General features: G+C 41.6%; 1 protein-coding gene across 3 annotated transcripts in view; it reads right to left on the bottom strand.

Annotated features, from left to right (window-relative positions):
- The window catches only part of ARHGEF10 (Rho guanine nucleotide exchange factor 10), a 174,823-nt gene extending 162,347 nt beyond the window's left edge, over nucleotides 1-12,476 (bottom strand). For 2 of the 3 annotated variants that reach the window (XM_063442906.1, XM_063442909.1), the window contains exon 1: nucleotides 12,333-12,476. The gene's annotated coding sequence lies outside the window, so the exon portion shown is untranslated. Of the gene's footprint in view, nucleotides 1-12,007; nucleotides 12,089-12,332 lie in introns of those variants that run through there. The other variant, XM_063442907.1, reaches the window with a different exon arrangement.
- Between the last annotated feature and the right edge of the window lie 5,389 nt (nucleotides 12,477-17,865).

The following is a 17,865-nucleotide window of genomic DNA, read 5'->3' as shown; positions in this document are numbered from 1 at the left end:
CTTATAATTCTGTACGTACAGAATACGGAAGGAACTGCTCAACGAGTGCCATGCTGTACCCAGAAGTCTACATTTTTATTCATCCACACTTTTCTATTGAGCAAGGGGACTCTGGTTCAGGTCTCAGATTTGGATATGATAGATTATATAAAACAGCAGCTTTAATGTATTCACATGAGAGAAGTCACTGTTTCCTCAAAGAATTACCTTTTACATCCTTTTACATGGGTCAATTCCTACCCATTTGTGACATACAGACATACCTTTTATTTGAGTGACTTGTGTAAAAGTGAACAGCTTTATAGAGAAGCACGCTGGTCTAACGATGACTCCATTTTGAATGCTTTGTAAAACAATAACTTGAAGATGATAAACTGACAATCACTTTTGAAGTTTGTGTATTTACTGTATGTCCCCAGGGCATATAGACTCCTATAATTAGCTCTGTCTGCGTTAGGAGAAGGCAGCCAATCTAACCTGTCAGCCAATCCTAGCTTTCCCATTTCATGAGAGTCATGAGCATGCAAACAGAGTGCATGCACGGCTAGTGCTAGTTCTTGTGAAACTGAGAAGGATGGGTTAGTAGGTGAGCAAGAGGGGGGAGGCTGAAGAAACTCCTCTACCTGAGAGATGTGCCAGACAATTTGAGAAAGTTTAAGTACATTTATGAGAAATATTGATTACACACTTTTTAAAATGTTCTTGATTTATTTTAGTTTGTAGATTACTGTAAAAGGGTTTGACTTTATGGTTTTTATATATATATATATATAAAAAAAAAAACAAGTGATGCATGATCCTTAAATGAGTATGTTGTTGAACATATTTCAAACACCCCCATTGAGCAGGGATTCATAGTTTAGTACACGGATAAGTTGATTGAGATATGTGATATCACACAAAAAAAAACAAAAACAAACTATGTACATGCAAACATTGTATAGTGTAGTACTTACATAAAAGTAACCATTAGATGGTATATCACCAGTATGACTCTCCTCCTGATTTAGGGCTCTGCCCATAAATCCTATACTCTCAACTCACTGCTCAACACAAACCTATAGATAAACGAGGATGGAAATTTCACCCCTTTTGTGGTTACCCAATGAAAGAACTTAAAGACAGGTTTTAATGCAGGCCTGTCTATTAGGGCACACAGGATCTGATGGCTCAAAACCAATGGGTGATTCTAGAAATTTGGATAGAGCAGACTAAAATATTTTGAGTTATTTTTGAAAAAGAATGGTTTCTCTTACCATACCACAAAAACACGTGTGGGGTTATTTACTAAAGTAGATAATAAACCATCCAGCTGCATATCTGGACTGCAAAATACGAACAATGTTCACACTATTTAACAATGTCCGGATTGTGCAATTCAGGCATCGGAACAGACCTGATTTTGATCTGGATTTCAGCTGTACCACATGCCACCAGCCGGCTGAAATCAAGACCAAATGCTTCTAATCCAGGCACAGATTAAAAAAAACAAAACCTTCAGCAGTTCAACCAATGGACAAAAATTTTAAGCAAGTGAACAATACTTTGCAAATCTTCCAAAATCCTATACTTTGTGTGATAGTAAAGCAAAAACAGGATAAAGCGTATACTGCGCCCAAGATCATACATACATACAGTTGTAGTAAGGAAGGATAGTGGAGGACCTTAGAATAAAAAACAGACAATAATAGTGCAGTACAATTTTAACAAAGTGAAAAATATTGAATTGATAACTGTAGGAGAACCACTCACATTTGCAAGAGCTATATAAGAGCTCTGCTTTATAGCGCCTGGACGGTATGATCCCCGTCTAAGGATATGAGGTGATGTAAATAATGCTGGTCCTCCAGATGCATCACTTTGTGTGATGTTCAGATACCAAAGCATGGATTTTAATCTGGATTCAGAAAACTCGCTCGGGCTGACTGACTTTAGTAAATATAAGAAATGCCGTTGCGGTTGGAATTCGGTTGAATCCAGAGTTTAGTGAATAACAGCATCATATTTAATATATTATATACGCACATAAATAATAATACTACCAATAAAATAATAATAGAAACACACACTATTGAAGTATACATTCTCATTTATGTTCCTTTAAATTAGCAGGGATTTTTGAAAATGATCTCATATTTTGTCTGAACAAGTACATTTCTCCACTTAGCCAAATGTAAATTGTAAGGCTTAATATGAGACTTTACACCCTTATTTTCAGGAACCACACCCAAACGAATTCTAGGATATAGCACAAGGAAAAATGTATTCAATGCACAAAATGATTATTCAAATGCAATTATGTATATTGTTATGGTTAATAGGTTAATTAATTTATAATATAATAAGTGTGCAGGACAGCACAGACAATCATTACAGTAATCTTGCATCTGTTGTATGACTTAAACATGTAATTCCACCTTGGAGTGATCAGGAATTAACAGCATTCATCCTATGGTTGAAATGACAGTCATGTCTATTGTGTTCTAAAACGGTCATTCTGTACATGTTTTCTTGAACTAATACATATCGATTTATCTGGTCAAATGATTTCCATATCCACTAGGAGATTCTCCAGCCATCCAAAGTGACATAACACCTTGAATAATCTGGAGAACAACATAACCTTAAAGTGGACACAATTAGATGATATTGTCAGATTCAGTTAGGTAGTCTAATTTAGCCTATTTATTTTTCTAGCATACAAGATAATTATAATATTGTAAGCTCATTGAGCAGGGCTCTCAACCTTATTTTGCCTGTAAATTATTTGTTGTTTATATGCTCACTGTATTACTGAATATAATAGCATTACATAAATAATATATCAAATATAAAAAAATAAATATTTAAAAGTAACACTCCAAGACCCATAAACACTGCATTGACCACTCATTGAAAGAACTAATTTAGAATGCTTGGAATGCTTATTTGGTTTCCACTAGACTCCATTCCTCTCCTTCGATATAGTTCAATGAGAGCCAGAACGCTCTTCAGTGAGCCAAGTCCAGCAGTGCAGGGCTTAACTCACAGGTAGGCAACTTTTGGCACTCCAGATGTTGTGGACTACATCACTCCTGATGTTTTGGCTGCAAGAGCATTATGGGAGATGTAGTCCACAACACCAGGAGTGCTGAAAGTTTCCTATCCCTTTCCTTAGTTAAAGGACCACTCTAGGCACCCAGACCACTTCAGCTTAATGAAGTGGTCTGGGTGCCAGGTCCAGCTAGGGTTAACCCATTTTTTTTATAAACATAGCAGTTTCAGAGAAACTGCTATGTTTATTAATGGGTTAAGCTTTCCCCCAAATCCTCTAGTGGCTGTCTCATTGACAGCCGCTAGAGGCGCTTGCGTGCTTCTCACTGTGAAAATCACAGTGAGAGCACGCAAGCGTCCATAGGAAAGCATTGTAAATGCTTTCCTATGCGACCGGCTGAATGCGCTCGCAGCTCTTGCCGCGCGTGCGCATTCAGCCGACGGGGCGGAACGGAGGAGGATCGGAGGCAGAGAGCTCCCCGCCCAGCACTGGAAAAAGGTTTACCCCTTTTCCCCTTTCCAGAGCCGGGCGGGAGGGGGACCCTGAGGGTGGGGGCACCCTCAGGGCACTATAGTGCCAGGAAAACGAGTATGTTTTCCTGGCACTAGAGTGGTCCTTTAATTGCATGAGCGCATCAGCTGACCTGCTCATGCAATGTGCCGAGTTCAGGAAAGCTAAAAAAAGTTTGAAGTCGTAGATAATAAAGTGTTCCCTTTAACTAAACATTTACTTGCCTTAAGTGGCTTCCTTTTTAGAGCTGCAGGGTGTGCACACATCAGTATGCTCCCAAAATGCTGAGCACAGCATCCATTAAAGCATGGAAGTAGGGTGTGTTCTCTACATTCTAGGATAATATATGTAGTACTGTGGCAGCGCATAGATGGGTACATGCACTCTTCAGTAATAGTTTATTTTAAACAACGACAAACAGGATTAAAGTATAATGTTAATTTAGAATTTACATTTTATATCATGACACCATTAATCTAAGCACTGTACAATGTACAACTTAAACTGCATTTTCTGTAAAATGTAATAGATCCATTACATGAAGAAACATCATTGTATTTTAATACCATTTTTCCTAACAACTGTAGCCCCCCCCCCCCCCCCGCAAAACACCAGAACAGGGTGGGTGGGCACCTGAGAGGATATCACCAATAACGGGCAAGTCTGTCTGGCTAATGATGCCCTCTCACTATGCTGCACGCTTAGGAGCAGTTCTCTGGTTTCCCCAGTTGTGCGACACCAGGAAAATAAAGTGAAATAGAGGGGCAGGAACCCAAAATCAGGACTTTTGGGAGGCCTGTAATTTAAACTGCACTGTGCTTGAACAAGTCTGATTGAAGCATGCTGAGATGGAGTGCACCATCACATCACACTGCCAATAGAGATGCTAAATCATCCAGAAACTCTTCATGTGATGTTTGAGAGTAAATTTCTAGGTATGGGTTGCAGAGAGCAGAATGGTTGAAACCTTGCATATAGCATGGTTTACTTCTTTTAGTCACAATGGTTTTTTATTATTATTATTATTATTATTATTATAGGTAATATTTTTAAAATGTAGGGGAAAGCACAGTCTATTTAAGTCAAGGATGTAAAGCTGGCACAGCAAGCTAGTGCTAGAGAAAGTGCTAACTGCGCGTGAATGCATTCCGCATTTCATATCACTAACCCGCAAAGTTTTATGGTGGTTTTATTTTTGTTTTTTTAATTATCTTGGCTTATTTACTTCAGTAAATACTGCAAGGGTGTTTATTGGGGTTATGGAACAAATAGCTGTCAATTATTTGAAAGTGACAGTTTCTCTTTAAATAGTTAGGAACCAGAGGTAAAAGATTCATTACACCTGGTTTGCTTTGACAAAAGAAGAGGAGCCTAAGTCAAAACATGAGAAACATTTTCAAACTAACCTTTCCCTTCCACTGAGTCCATGATATTACAGAGTAATTGAAAAAACGTATGTTTAACCCATCAAAACGCATACAGCATTATTCACTAAAGAATTCCAAGTAAATCAGGATTCATTGCAAATGTTACGCCAATAAGGGCACATTGGAAGGAAATTGCCATCAGTTAGGTTTTTTAGGTTGTCTATTTTGGTCTTAAATTTCAACTTCACTCTTCCTGAGAATTCATGTTCTCAAGTTTGAAACTGTATTATAATGTTTAAATATTTCTTCAATAAACTTTCTAGGAACCATAATGCATCTCAAAGTTGTTATGGTGCCATGAGGCCCTGGGTTCTGTCTTACCTTAAGAAGTTAAACTGTTTGTTAATGGTTTCACCTTAAAGTGATCCAGACAGCTCTCATCTGCTTGGCCCCTTATCCACATCTTTAGTCCCTGGCTTCAAAACAGATGTCTCGGACTGTGTGATCATCCTAGAGATATCATGCCTCAGCAGGGACATCAGACATCACATTACACCCATTATTAACCAGGAACACCTTAAAGGACCAGTATAGGCACCCAGACCACTTCAGCTCAATGAAGTGGTATGGGTGCCAGGTCCATCTAGTGTTAACCCTGCAGCTGTAAACATAGCAGTTTCAGAGCGTGGGAATTCGAATGTCAGGTAAATTCAACAGATTCTTCCCCTTATTGTCGGATCCCTTTAGTGGGGATCAGGATAACCCCCACCGGTTCAAATGTGTGTGTGTGGGAGGGGGGGGGGTAGGGTGGGAGAAGAACAAGGCCAGCTGGACCATTTGACTGCTGATGTGTGTCAAAAGAGGGCAGGGCAGCAGCCGTCCACCCTGCTCCTCTCCCCTGAGTAGGCCGCAGGCCCCGAAGCTTGGTTGCAAAACTCCCTATCTCAAAGCCTACCACCATATCAGCAGCCCCCTGCAGAGTTTTCCATATGTGCCGGCTTAGGTGTAGCTTGTATGCTGCTGGATTCAGCATTAAAATGTCGGTCCCTGCAGGAGCCTCTCCCACATGCGACGCGTCAGGCATGGTGGGCCGGCCCCACACCCCATACTGCTAACCTTTGAAGGACAAAATATGCTTTTGTTTTAAAGCAGAGTTGTCTCTGGGTGTGATGGCTTCTTATTTCCTCATCCCAGTAAATGAAGCATAGCATATTATAATTTTTTTTTTTTTTTTAAAACACCCTGCTTATGCAGCACTTTAATTCCCATAAAAACAGCATATTTCCACACACTCATGCACAAGAGAAATGTATTCCTTCCATAGTGTTACATGTGCATTGTATATTATGCCTCTGCCAAAAAAAATTAGATAAAAATTATGTATATTAAAAAAATAAAAAGCAGTTTATTTATTTTATGGTTTGCTTTGTTTTTTTAAAGTGCAAACCATACCCAACTTTTAGTTAGGTTATCTGGTATTGCAAAAGTCACAGCACTTTAGGTATACTATGTGCACAAATACAAAGTATAGAACATAAACAGATTGATGTCCTGTAGTGATTTCTGAATAGACTGGTAGAGAAGAAAACGGAGCACCTCCTAAATAGGCAGAGACAATGACAAAATACCTCAAGCTCTCCGTTATCTTAGCAACAAGAATCCATTAAGGAGTTCTGCCTTTCCATTCAAGAATCCCAGCAGCCTCAATAAATAATTTACGCGTGTATTTGTAAACATGTATGTTAGTGTTGTATTGCTGACAAGGCTTGGAGATTCAGAGTAGTTCTAATCGAAATTCAGCATAATTTAAACCGTTAGAGTATAATTTTGAATCTTTTTAGCAGTGGCAGCTCTAGACTTTGTGAGGCCTTAGGTGACACTCGAACATGAGGTTGCATTGTGTGTGTATAAGGGGCTGTACTGTTTGTGTATATGGGATACAGTGTGCATGCGTGTATAAGGGTTTAGATTCCAACAACAATAAAGCCAAAGAACACTCAGATGCTATAAACCCTTAAAACAAACTAAATCTACTTTGTGAAGCCTTTTCATTTTATATTATTTATAATATACATGATTCACTCTGGCATTCTGACAAACTCACTGTCTTCCACATACCCCGAGTTTTGCCAAAGTTACTGTGTAAATCAGTCCACCCACAGCAGCCAGGATTTTAGTCTGGCAACGAACAATAATGCAAACTGCAGTTTTAACATCATACAGAGAGCTTGTATAGACTGGAAAAAGCTGTACTTCTCTTATTATAACGATCTATAAAGCGCCAACATTTTGCAGCGCTGTACCTGAAACAGAGCCAAAAAACATTTGAGCAGGGTGGGTTGGCAATTTATATTCATGACATACAACACTTTGGTTTGAGACAAAAAAAGCTGTACTTCTCTCATTATAACTATCTATAAAGCGCTCTGTATGTACCTACACGTTCTAAACTCATGTTTGCATCCATATTAAAAGAGTCATTATCAATTATCATTGACAACAGTGTTCATCACCAATGGAACAAGACAGGGGTGCTCCTTGCTCCCATCTTTTTTGTGCAGGCAACATTTAAAGAAAGAATGCACACACATTATTTAAATACAAGGTTGGCAAAGCATCACAAAAAACTGAGCAAAAATATTGTGGACATTCTTATATTACTTCACATCCCATTTTACCAGGGATAACAATCATGCAATGTTTGACATAGAATTGTGAATTTATCTCCAAATAAAAATGAAACTTGTTGCATGAAAAGTACAAATATTTATATGATACTATGTTTAACAGCTGTATATTAAAAACTAAAATAAAAGAGAAGGCATCAGATCATTGTACATTCTCCATAGTCCAGAACGACAACTTACTAAGCACGTATGCAGGTTAGCAATTACATAGCAACCCTCGCATAAAAAGTTAGCAGAGTACAGCTGGCTACTAGCCACTTCCTGGATTACATTATGGTCAGTGTTAAAACTGGGTAAGGTTAATGAATAATCAGTAAATATCTGTAGTAAAATGTGCACATATCAAAATCCAAAGACAACCTAAAAATCCAACATCCAAGAAAATTAGGAATATAACACTTGGATACCCTTTTACCAATTTCCAGGGCTTGTTATTCTTTGTGCTCACACAATACTCCAAAGAAATGACTACAATATGGCTCTGAATTAAAGAGGTTAATTTGTCTTCAAGTTGTTACTTTACATATTCACGATGTATCAAAAAGAAAGGGAATACTGCACTCTTACTGAGATCCCAGTGCTACCAGACCTGGGGCTGGCTACCCCCACCATAATAGTTGAACAAAGTTGTGGTCCAGGCACTTGAGGGGCAATTATGCAGCAGATTTATTTAAAAAAAAGTGTAACGTTTCAATCTCCAAGAGATCTTTCTCAAGATAACACCAACGTGTACCAATACAGGTTAGATAGGGTATACAATTAAACAATAAATGAATACATAATTATACAGAGGTGTCTTACAAATCACATATCAAACAAACCAATCATATATTAAATCAACAAACAAAGTGCATTCTCTCTTTTTTTTTTGCATGATGACATATGTGTGGGATTCTCCTTCTTCTAAAGACAGAAACCAGCTAACAAACATACAAATAATGTGCAAAGGTTTCTGGTAAGTACATGGCTTCTGCTTTCACAAGCTGGCGATTCTGGGAATTACGTTTCTTCATGAATTCATGGGTCCACTCCTTATCGGTCATCAGTTTTGCCAGTGACCTTGTCTGGTCTTTTGCTCACACTAGTAATGTTAAGTTTTACCTAGAGGATTTCTCAAGGGCAGCTTCATTCCTATAGAACAAGCTGCCTCCTGTGATGTCCTTGGGCTAAAAGCCAATGGGGAGATAAAAAGGATCTCCTTATTCAGCCCATGCAGGTCAAATGTTACCCTACTGCCAGTGCTAAAAAGGCAACTCTAATGCCATATGCATGTTGGCGAGATCAAGCAAATCTCTCACCAGTCAGTACACTCTAATGCAACGGGGTCAAGTGAACGTGCATCCAGTGTGGGCACACCACATATGCTCTGGTGAATGTACAATACATTGATCTTCTCCACCATCCCGTCCCTAGGCCACCCCGCATTAAATTTTGCTGGCCGGCAAGGGTTATCACCAGACCACTCAGGATGTGCATTCCCACCTCTCTGACCCAAGACAGAAAAGAGGGAGGGCACAAGATCAACTTTATATATATATATATATTTTTTTTTTTACACACACACACACACACACACACACACACACACCCCCCTAGTCCCCATGCATAAACAATACAGCCTATCTACTCCTTTGCACAAACTGTACACACTATAGCCCCCATCAGCCTACCCATACACAACAGCCTCTATAGCCCCATACATACACACAACAGTCCCTAACCATAGACATGTAGAAACACTACAGCTCCATAACTCCCGACTTGAGGAAGCATGGATTTGGGCCTAGAGGGAGCATGCCAGTAACTAGTCTTGCATAACTGGCAATGCTCAAAATGAACAGTTCCACCTGGAAATGGGGTGCAATTGCCCACATAAGGTGAGTGTGGGTTTGGTGTGAATGCTTGCCAAGATGACAGAGCTTCCCAGCTAGCCCCACTCAGGGCTGACCATGCAAACAGTGCTACTGAAATGCTCTGTATGATTCAAACAGTGCAAGTGCTTCTAAAGATGTGCTCACGCTTTGCTAGCTGAGCACATTTCCTTGGTGCCCCCAAATGTGGTATACCAGGGAACAAAATTGGGATAATAAGACAAGACCCTAAAATGTGTGCTGTTACACCTAAATTGAGGGTAATGGGAAGCTTGCAGGCCCTTATTGTCCCACATACAAACCACAGCCCCAATTCTCCACTCAACCGGAATGCTGACTTTGATGGGGTATGAGTATCACTGATGATGACGACAACACACTTACACATTGGATCCTCTATCTCGTATTAGGCTGATCTGCCTATAAATGTCCAGGCCAATTATTTTGCTTTAATTCAGCCATGTTTAAAAACTGTCTCTTCAGACAAGCCTATGGTCTCCATGTGTAATAATTGCCCGATTGTTGGAGTTATGGACGACACACATGATATGATTGCTTCCTGCTTTGAGGCAGTGCACTGAACAAACTAGCAGTAAATAGCATTCATCTCAATTAAGTGGTTGTGGTGTCAGGTGCACTGTTTTAACAGCTAGTGTTAAACTGTTTAAGAATGGTTTACCACACTCAGCCACTCCATACCCATAGATTGCTAGTGTAAAATAAAAAAAATTACATTTTCACGCTATAGAGAACCAATGATAGGCTGAGAGAGTCAGCCTAGCAGCTCAAATGGTCACTGCTGTCCCTTTGTGGCATTGTGAGACCTGCTAAATCTGAGTGGGCTGATTATGTGGGATGTAACAAGGTATCTAAAAAATGTATAAAGTAAAGGAGCACTATAGTTTTGGGAATACAAAGATGTATTCCTAACACTATAGGAACCCTCTGCTTCCAAGCAATATAAAGGATTAAATAACTTTAAACACCAGATTCCAGTCACAATGTCCCTTTGTGGTAGTTCAGGCTCCACCTCGCCGACGTCAGCCCATCGAATGTACCTAACGGGAATTTTAAAAATGATCAGCATCTGCATGCACAGCACGAGGACATCCAGTGCCGTTTCACGGAGTCAAACTCCGTGGAACTCAAGGAAGTGCCTCTAGTGGCCTTCTGGTAGCTAGCCATTAGAGGAAGTCTTAACCCTGCAATGTTTTACATTGCAGGGTTAATGGGACAAGGACAGTGCATCCAGACAACTTCAATGAGATGAAGTGATCTGGTTACCTATAGTTTTCCTTAAAGGACCACTCTAGGCACCCAGACCACTTCAGCTTAATGAAGTGGTCTGGGTGCCAGGTCCTTCTAGGGTTAACCCATTTTTTCATAAACATAGTAGTTTCAGAGAAACTGCTATGTTTATCAATTAGTTAAGCCTTCACCTATTTCCTCTAGTGGCTGTCTCATTGACAGCCGCTAGAGGCGCTTGCGTGATTCTCACTGTGAAAATCACAGTGAGAGCACGCAAACGTCCATAGGAAAGCATTATGAATGCTTTCCTATGTGACCGGCTGAATGCGCGCGCAGCTCTTGCCGCGCGTGCGCATTCAGCCGACGGGGAGGAAAAGAGGAGGATCGGAGGAGGAGAGCTCTCCGCCCACCGCTGGAAAAAGGTAAGTTTTAAACACTTTCCCCTTTCCAGAGCCCGGCGGGAGGGGGACCCTGAGGGTGGGGGCACCCTCAGGGCACTCTAGTGCCAGGAAAATGAGTATGTTTTCCTGGCACTAGAGTAGTCCTTTAAGACTAATATAATACAATAAGACAAAGATAAGACCACCAGTCGACAAGCAACTATAAAAATATCAGGCTACATAAAAGATGTGAAAATTTCTACTTTAGCAGATTTTACAGCAACTTTGCTATTTAACCACAAAATTCTAAAGTACTTGTAAACACATCACAACTCTCTGTTTAGAGTGTTTTTAGGGGGTTGTGTGACCCTTGCCAGGCTATTCTGTTCTGTAGCAGGTGTACAAACAATAAGATGGGCAGCCTGTGGAACACTGAGGACAATACTAACATTACATTATGGACATAGTTTTATATTTTAGCAAACATTGCCAATTCCATGTTACAAAATGCGATTACAGAACACATTAATATAGCACAAGATTTGCACAAACACACATAATAAAAAAAAATCTCATTATACATATATACAGACACACACACGTTATACTTAATTACAAATATTTCTGTTTTCAACATGATCACACTATAATGCAGTATACATGCAGGTGGGGCACTTAGAGATGTAACTACTAATAGTTAAACAGAGCACATATTTGTGATTTAAAAAAAAATATGAAGCAATTCTGGAATAGTTCAGGAAAAAGTCAAGCATTACATACTAGATCAACTGATTGGCCAAGCCTACTGCACTGTGAATTGTTCAGAATGAGATATTCCTGACTGATCGCCACATCATGATCCCTACTAACAAAGTAGCACTGCATGTATCAACTATTTCACCAAGAATACCTCATATTCCCAAGCCTTCCGGGTAGAAGAATTCACAAATGGGCCACAAACAAATCTTATCTGCTAGTTCTGGAATACATTACATGTAACCCACCAAATGCTGGAAGGAATGCATAGGAATCCCCCCTATTGTGCTTAATACACAGGACTGAAACACTGTATGAAATCAGGATGAGGCAGGGAGCCTTGCCAATGGGTTGGGATGGGACTGCTTCAACTCACTGACTATCTGCAGACACGTCACTAAACTCAGTATTACAGCCCTAAAAATGTCCCATCTCTTTCCAAGCTGAATCCTGCAGCAGATAATGGAGGTGAGACTCACCATATTAAGTAGCAGGAATGCAGCAAATTCCAGCTGTGAGCAGATATCCGCACCCACAGTAATCCATGCACTATTAATGCCGCACCATTCTCCCGCTGGCAACAACTGTCCAAGATCTTTTTTCCTTCATTCCTCCTCAATCTTTTTTTTTTTTTTTTTCTTTCAAACTGGAATGAAGGCAGCTTGCTGGAGCTGAGAGCAGAAGCCAATTGGACTGGCTGCAGTAGATGTGCAGCTCAGTTGGAGGAGGCTGCTGTCAGTCATTGCTGGCTTCTCAACGTCACGGGATTTGCTTCAACAAAGCTAGAGATTTTGGAAATTCAGCCTCTCTCTCTCTCCCTCCCTCCACACACACACTTGTAATGCACATCAACTGCATTCCTCTGGGGTCACCTGACCAGCCCATTGCTTTTTTTCCTCCAACAGCTGTGCAAGAAAGGGGGAAAAAAGCTGTCAAAAGAAAAGATATCCTAATATTTATATTTATTATTTTCAATAGGGAAAAAAGCTGTGTTTATCTAAATACACTCTTCTGTACTTTATCATAAGATTTCCCAGCAGTTATAGTTTTGTTCAAGTTTCAAAAGCTTGTTAAAAAAACGTACTTTGCACTATTCTTTGCCTGTGTTCAGATGGATCTGTTTCTATCAAACATTATAGTTTGGTGCAACATTCTATCAACAGCAAATAACTGCATGATTATTATGGTTATATTATGATATATTATATAAGACACATGGGGAAATTGTTATGTTTATCTTTTTTTTTACTCTAAATTGCAGCAAAAAGAAAAAAAAAGTAAAACCATATATAAAAATCTTAGTTTAACAAAAAGTAATGTACAGATAATGACATCACTCCTTCCCACCAATCATAAGACAGCATGGGCTATAGTAACATTAGTAACATTCTAACAACCTCTTTCTTTGGACTATCCTAATGCCACTTAAGAGCCAATGCTTTTCTGAGATACTGTGAATTTATAATCATGGACTGTTTGACATTTTTGCTATTTGTTCACTTCACCATAATCTAGCACATTCTTTTTTAAAGGGGCACTACAGACCCCTTAAGCAGTTAAGCTTGTTGAAAAGCATTGGAGTGTGCCTTTAAGTGCGCCTATATATATATATAATTTTTAAAGGAGACATAGGGCTTTCCTTTGAAACATACATATATATATATATATTTATATATACACACACACACACTCTCACGCTCTCTCTCCTGGCTTTGTACACACGCACTCCTGGCTTTGTAGTCACCGGAACCTTCATCAGGACATGCTAATAAAGTGCAGCCCTGCTGTGTGCCATTAGCAGCCGGTGGTGAGATCAAAGATTCCCTTTACCGGCCCAAATGCATTTTGCTGCGGCAGCCCGGGAGGGAGCAAGGAGGGAGAGGAGGACCAGGGAGCTCTGGCTTACAGCTCTGCCAGGTTCATCCTCTTGCGAGGTCAGAGCGTTGCCGCAGTTACCATGGCAACACTCTGCGAACTCTAGCCCCACTAGTTGCAGGCTAGAGTTCAGCCCTCTCAAGGACCGCCAGGGACTGCAGCAAGGTTCCCCCTACCTGGGCAAAGGTAAGACGGATGGAGTGACATAAGGGATATATTTTTTAACGAAAAAAAAAATACATATTTTGCTTTTATCTGCCCCCTTGCTATACACAATACCTCCCAAAACACACACTGCACCACACACATGCTGCAACCCTTGCACGCATACTGCCCCCCTGCCCTCACACACAGACACTGAAGTCCTCGCACGCATACACACACACACACACCAGATTAAAAGTGGCTATATCTAAGATGGCTGCCTATTTATAGAGTTCAACCCCTTACCTACCAAACCTCCAATCACCAACTACCTTCTGCCTACGTCTGCCTCCTAGCCCTGTGAAGGACCCTTTCCACTAAGCTGCTCTTTTGTTACATGGGGCTACAGGACCCTCAGACTGGGAGTACATACTTTTCTCATACAGTCTTGTCAATGGGAAGGCATGATAGGCTAAGAGCATATATGTTTTGCAGAGCATTGATTGCGGTGCATTTTCCCATCATTTAGGTCATAGATCAAGTGAGAAGAAGCAACCAATAGAGGGGTAAAAAGGAGGGTCCGTAAGAAGTCAATATTTATATATTATATATTTATTCACTCTATATATATATATATATATATATATATTCTTTTATTTTTTTTCTTTTACGTCTCCTCCTATTACTCACTTCTCAATTGTTCTGTGAATAAAATCATTGTAATTGCTGTCCCTGAACCATTAATCATTTTTTTCCCCATCAATCATTTTTTTTGGTGTTATAGAAAGGGTAGTGTGCGTAACTTGAAGTCAGAATGACGATATCGATGGGGACCTGTGCTCTGTCTCCTACGCATCATTCGACCAAGCGGTCGAGCTGATTTAGGAGGGGTGGCCTGGGGCCCTCATGGCAAAGGTGGATGTGTGGGCGGCGTTTCGCCTCCTGTCTGTACACCCGGACTGTCATCACCTTTTGGGTTGCGCATTCGATGGCTCGTATTTCATCAACCTGTGCCTCCCGATGGGGGTCCAAGACGGAAGGCCCAACCACCTGCCTGAGTTTCCTGGGTATAGAGATAGTCTCTCGAAAAAGGGAATGTCGTCTTCCCCAGGATAAGCTGGTGGGGTTGCAGGAGGTGGTGGGAGAAGTGCAGCAGGCACGTAAGGTAACACTGCGGCAGATCCAATCGCTCATGGGCAAGTTTAATTTTGCTTGCAGGGTGGTGCCGATGGGGAGGGTTTTCAGTAGATGTCTGGTCAGGGCCACGGTCGGGATCCAATCGCCTCATCACTTTGTTAGGGATGTGTTCCTATGGGGGTTTAACAGGACAGTAATTTTCCGGCAGGCAGGGGTTACGGCAACGGATCTGGAGCTGTTCACAGACGCTTCTGGTAGCATGGGCTTCGGGGCGTACTTCAGGGGACGCTGGTGTGCAGTGCCTTGGCTGAGAATGTGTGTGGCGAGCGCCTGGAGCAGCTCTCTCCTTGCTCTTCCCCCTGTTGCCTGTGCCGCCTCCACCTATTTTCTCCTTCCCCCATGGGGACTCCCTATAGCTGGAAGTGAGTGTCAAGCTCTCACTTACTCCCAGTGACGCTGATATTACAGGGGCCTGCTTTTAAAGGGCCACATGCCCAACCAGGCCCCTGGTTAGCAATACCCATAGGGTGGACCTAAGTACATGGCCACCAAATGGGCCCCCTAGCGTAGTTCCACCACTGATCTCCGTTTTGATGTATTAATTGAATACATGCATAAAAAAATGGATGACATTATTACTGTCAGGGTACCTGTGGTCTCTACCTCCGAAAGAGGTAGAGACTTAGCTGTTCCTCCATCCAGACGGCCTGATGGCTCCCTTCCCCACGGTCTATCCGGTCATGCAAGGCCGGCCGCGAGGGAGTGACTGCCTTTTACAGCATCTAGGCAGGAAGTTGTCATCAGGACACTCCTCCGGAACGACCTGTCACTCAATTGCTGCAGCACCAATCAGGAAGCCTCGGAGGCGTGGTTACTGCTCTGAACAGGGTATTTAACAGAGCTTCTTTCATTAGCTCATTGCCCTGTCGTGGTTCTAGCTTGTTCTAGTCACTCAGTGCTTGTGTATTCTATTATCCCTTTTGGTTTTGACCCGGCTTGTTTACCTTACTCTGCTTATCTCTGTTACCCTTGATTCGGCTTGTCTCTCGCTTACCTGTCTTCTGTTACCCTCGACCTCGGCTTGTCTTTGACCATTCTATACTGTACTACTTACGTTAGTCCGGCCATTCTAAGGTCCGGTATACGTATCTGGCTACTGTTTGTACTCTGCGTGTTGGATCCCTGTCCCGATCCTGACATTACGACAGGGCCAATGGATCCTGCAAGTACAAACAGTCAGCTGGCTTCTCCTGATCCTAGGTTTGAAGCCATGGATCACAGAATGGATCAGATGGCGCTTGCGCTACAGGCTCTATTATCTCGTGCCAATAACCCACCAGAGGAGATACGTAATACCCCTGTTTCTCCTGTCGGTTCAGGTCTAGAGGTAGCCACAGTGGGTGCTTCTTCTCGCATTACCCCCCCAGTACGCTATGGTGGGGCTCCTGAGAAGTGTCGTGGTTTCTTAAACCAAATAAGTATCCACTTTGAATTGCAACCTCGCTCTTATCCTACAGATAGGGCAAAGGTAGGATTTATTATCACCCTGCTTATTGAGAAAGCTCTGAGATGGGCCAACCCATTATGGGAGAACGATAACCCATTAGTTTATAACTATAACGCCTTTGTAGCTGCTTTTAGAAGAACATTTGACCCTCCAGGTAGAAAGGTTAATGCCGCCAGATTACTGTTGCGTCTGAAACAGGAGAACCAAACACTGGTGGATTATGCACTAGAGTTCAGGTCTCTGGCGTCGGAGGTCAAGTGGAATGAGCAGGCGTATATGGATGTATTTTTGAATGGCTTATCTGAAGTAATCCTTGATGAGGTTGCTACCAGAGAACTCCCTGAGAATTTAGAGGATTTAATTTCGTTCATCTCTCGTATAGATGAACGTTTAAGAGAGAGACAGAACACTCGAGAGAGGAACCGGAGACCTTCTTTTAGGTTAGCCCCCGCTTTTCCAAGTCCTGACTCCACGGTATCTTTGCTTCCTGAACCTATGCAGATAGGGTATACCCGCCTCTCTGAGGAGGAAAGACAGTACAGGAGAAGAGAGGGTTTGTGTATGTATTGTGGAGTTATGGGTCATTTACTCTCGAACTGTTCTAACCGCCCGGGAAACGCTCGCACCTAAGTCTCTCTAGAGGACAGGCCTTGGGTGTTTCTATTTTGTCCTCTACTCCTAATTATAAAGATCACAGGCTTCTGCTACCAGTTTCCTTAACTTGCGGGAGGGAAGTAGTAAGGGCTATGGCTTTGATAGATTCCGGTGCTGCTGAGAATTTTATCGACCAAGCCTTTGCTAGTAAAAACTATTTCCCATCCCAGCTAAGGGAGACACCCTTGGCCGTTGAGGCCATAGATGGTAGACCACTACTAGACCCTGTGATCTTTCGTGAGACCATACCCATTGAGTTAGGTGTTGGTGTCCTACACGTGGAGAATTTATCTCTTCTGCTCATTTCGTCTCCTTCCGTTCCCATAGTTCTGGGGTACCCATGGTTGAAAGAACATAACCCTATTATCGATTGGGAGTTAGGGGAGATACTCTCGTGGGGCCAGGGCTGCCAGGATCGGTGTCTGTGCAAGGTTTCTCCATTAGCTAATATTAACATACAGGAGAATCCTACTCAGTCCACAGAGAGACAAATACCAGACCTTTACCTAGACTTAAGGGCAGTGTTTGACAAGAAGAATGCCGATTCTTTGCCGCCACACAGGTCATTTGACTGTAAAATTAAGCTTCTACCCGGGACTATGCCTCCGAGGGGCCATGTATATCCTTTGTCTGTTCAGGAAAACTCGGTTCTAGAGGAGTATATTCAGGAGAATTTAGAAAAGGGATTTATCAGG

This window comes from Pelobates fuscus, chromosome 2 (assembly GCF_036172605.1).
Source record: "Pelobates fuscus isolate aPelFus1 chromosome 2, aPelFus1.pri, whole genome shotgun sequence".
In the NCBI taxonomy this organism is placed as follows: domain Eukaryota; kingdom Metazoa; phylum Chordata; class Amphibia; order Anura; family Pelobatidae; genus Pelobates; species Pelobates fuscus.
The sequence above is the reverse complement of the archived record's forward strand: the minus strand, read 5'-3'. Positions and strand labels throughout refer to the sequence as shown.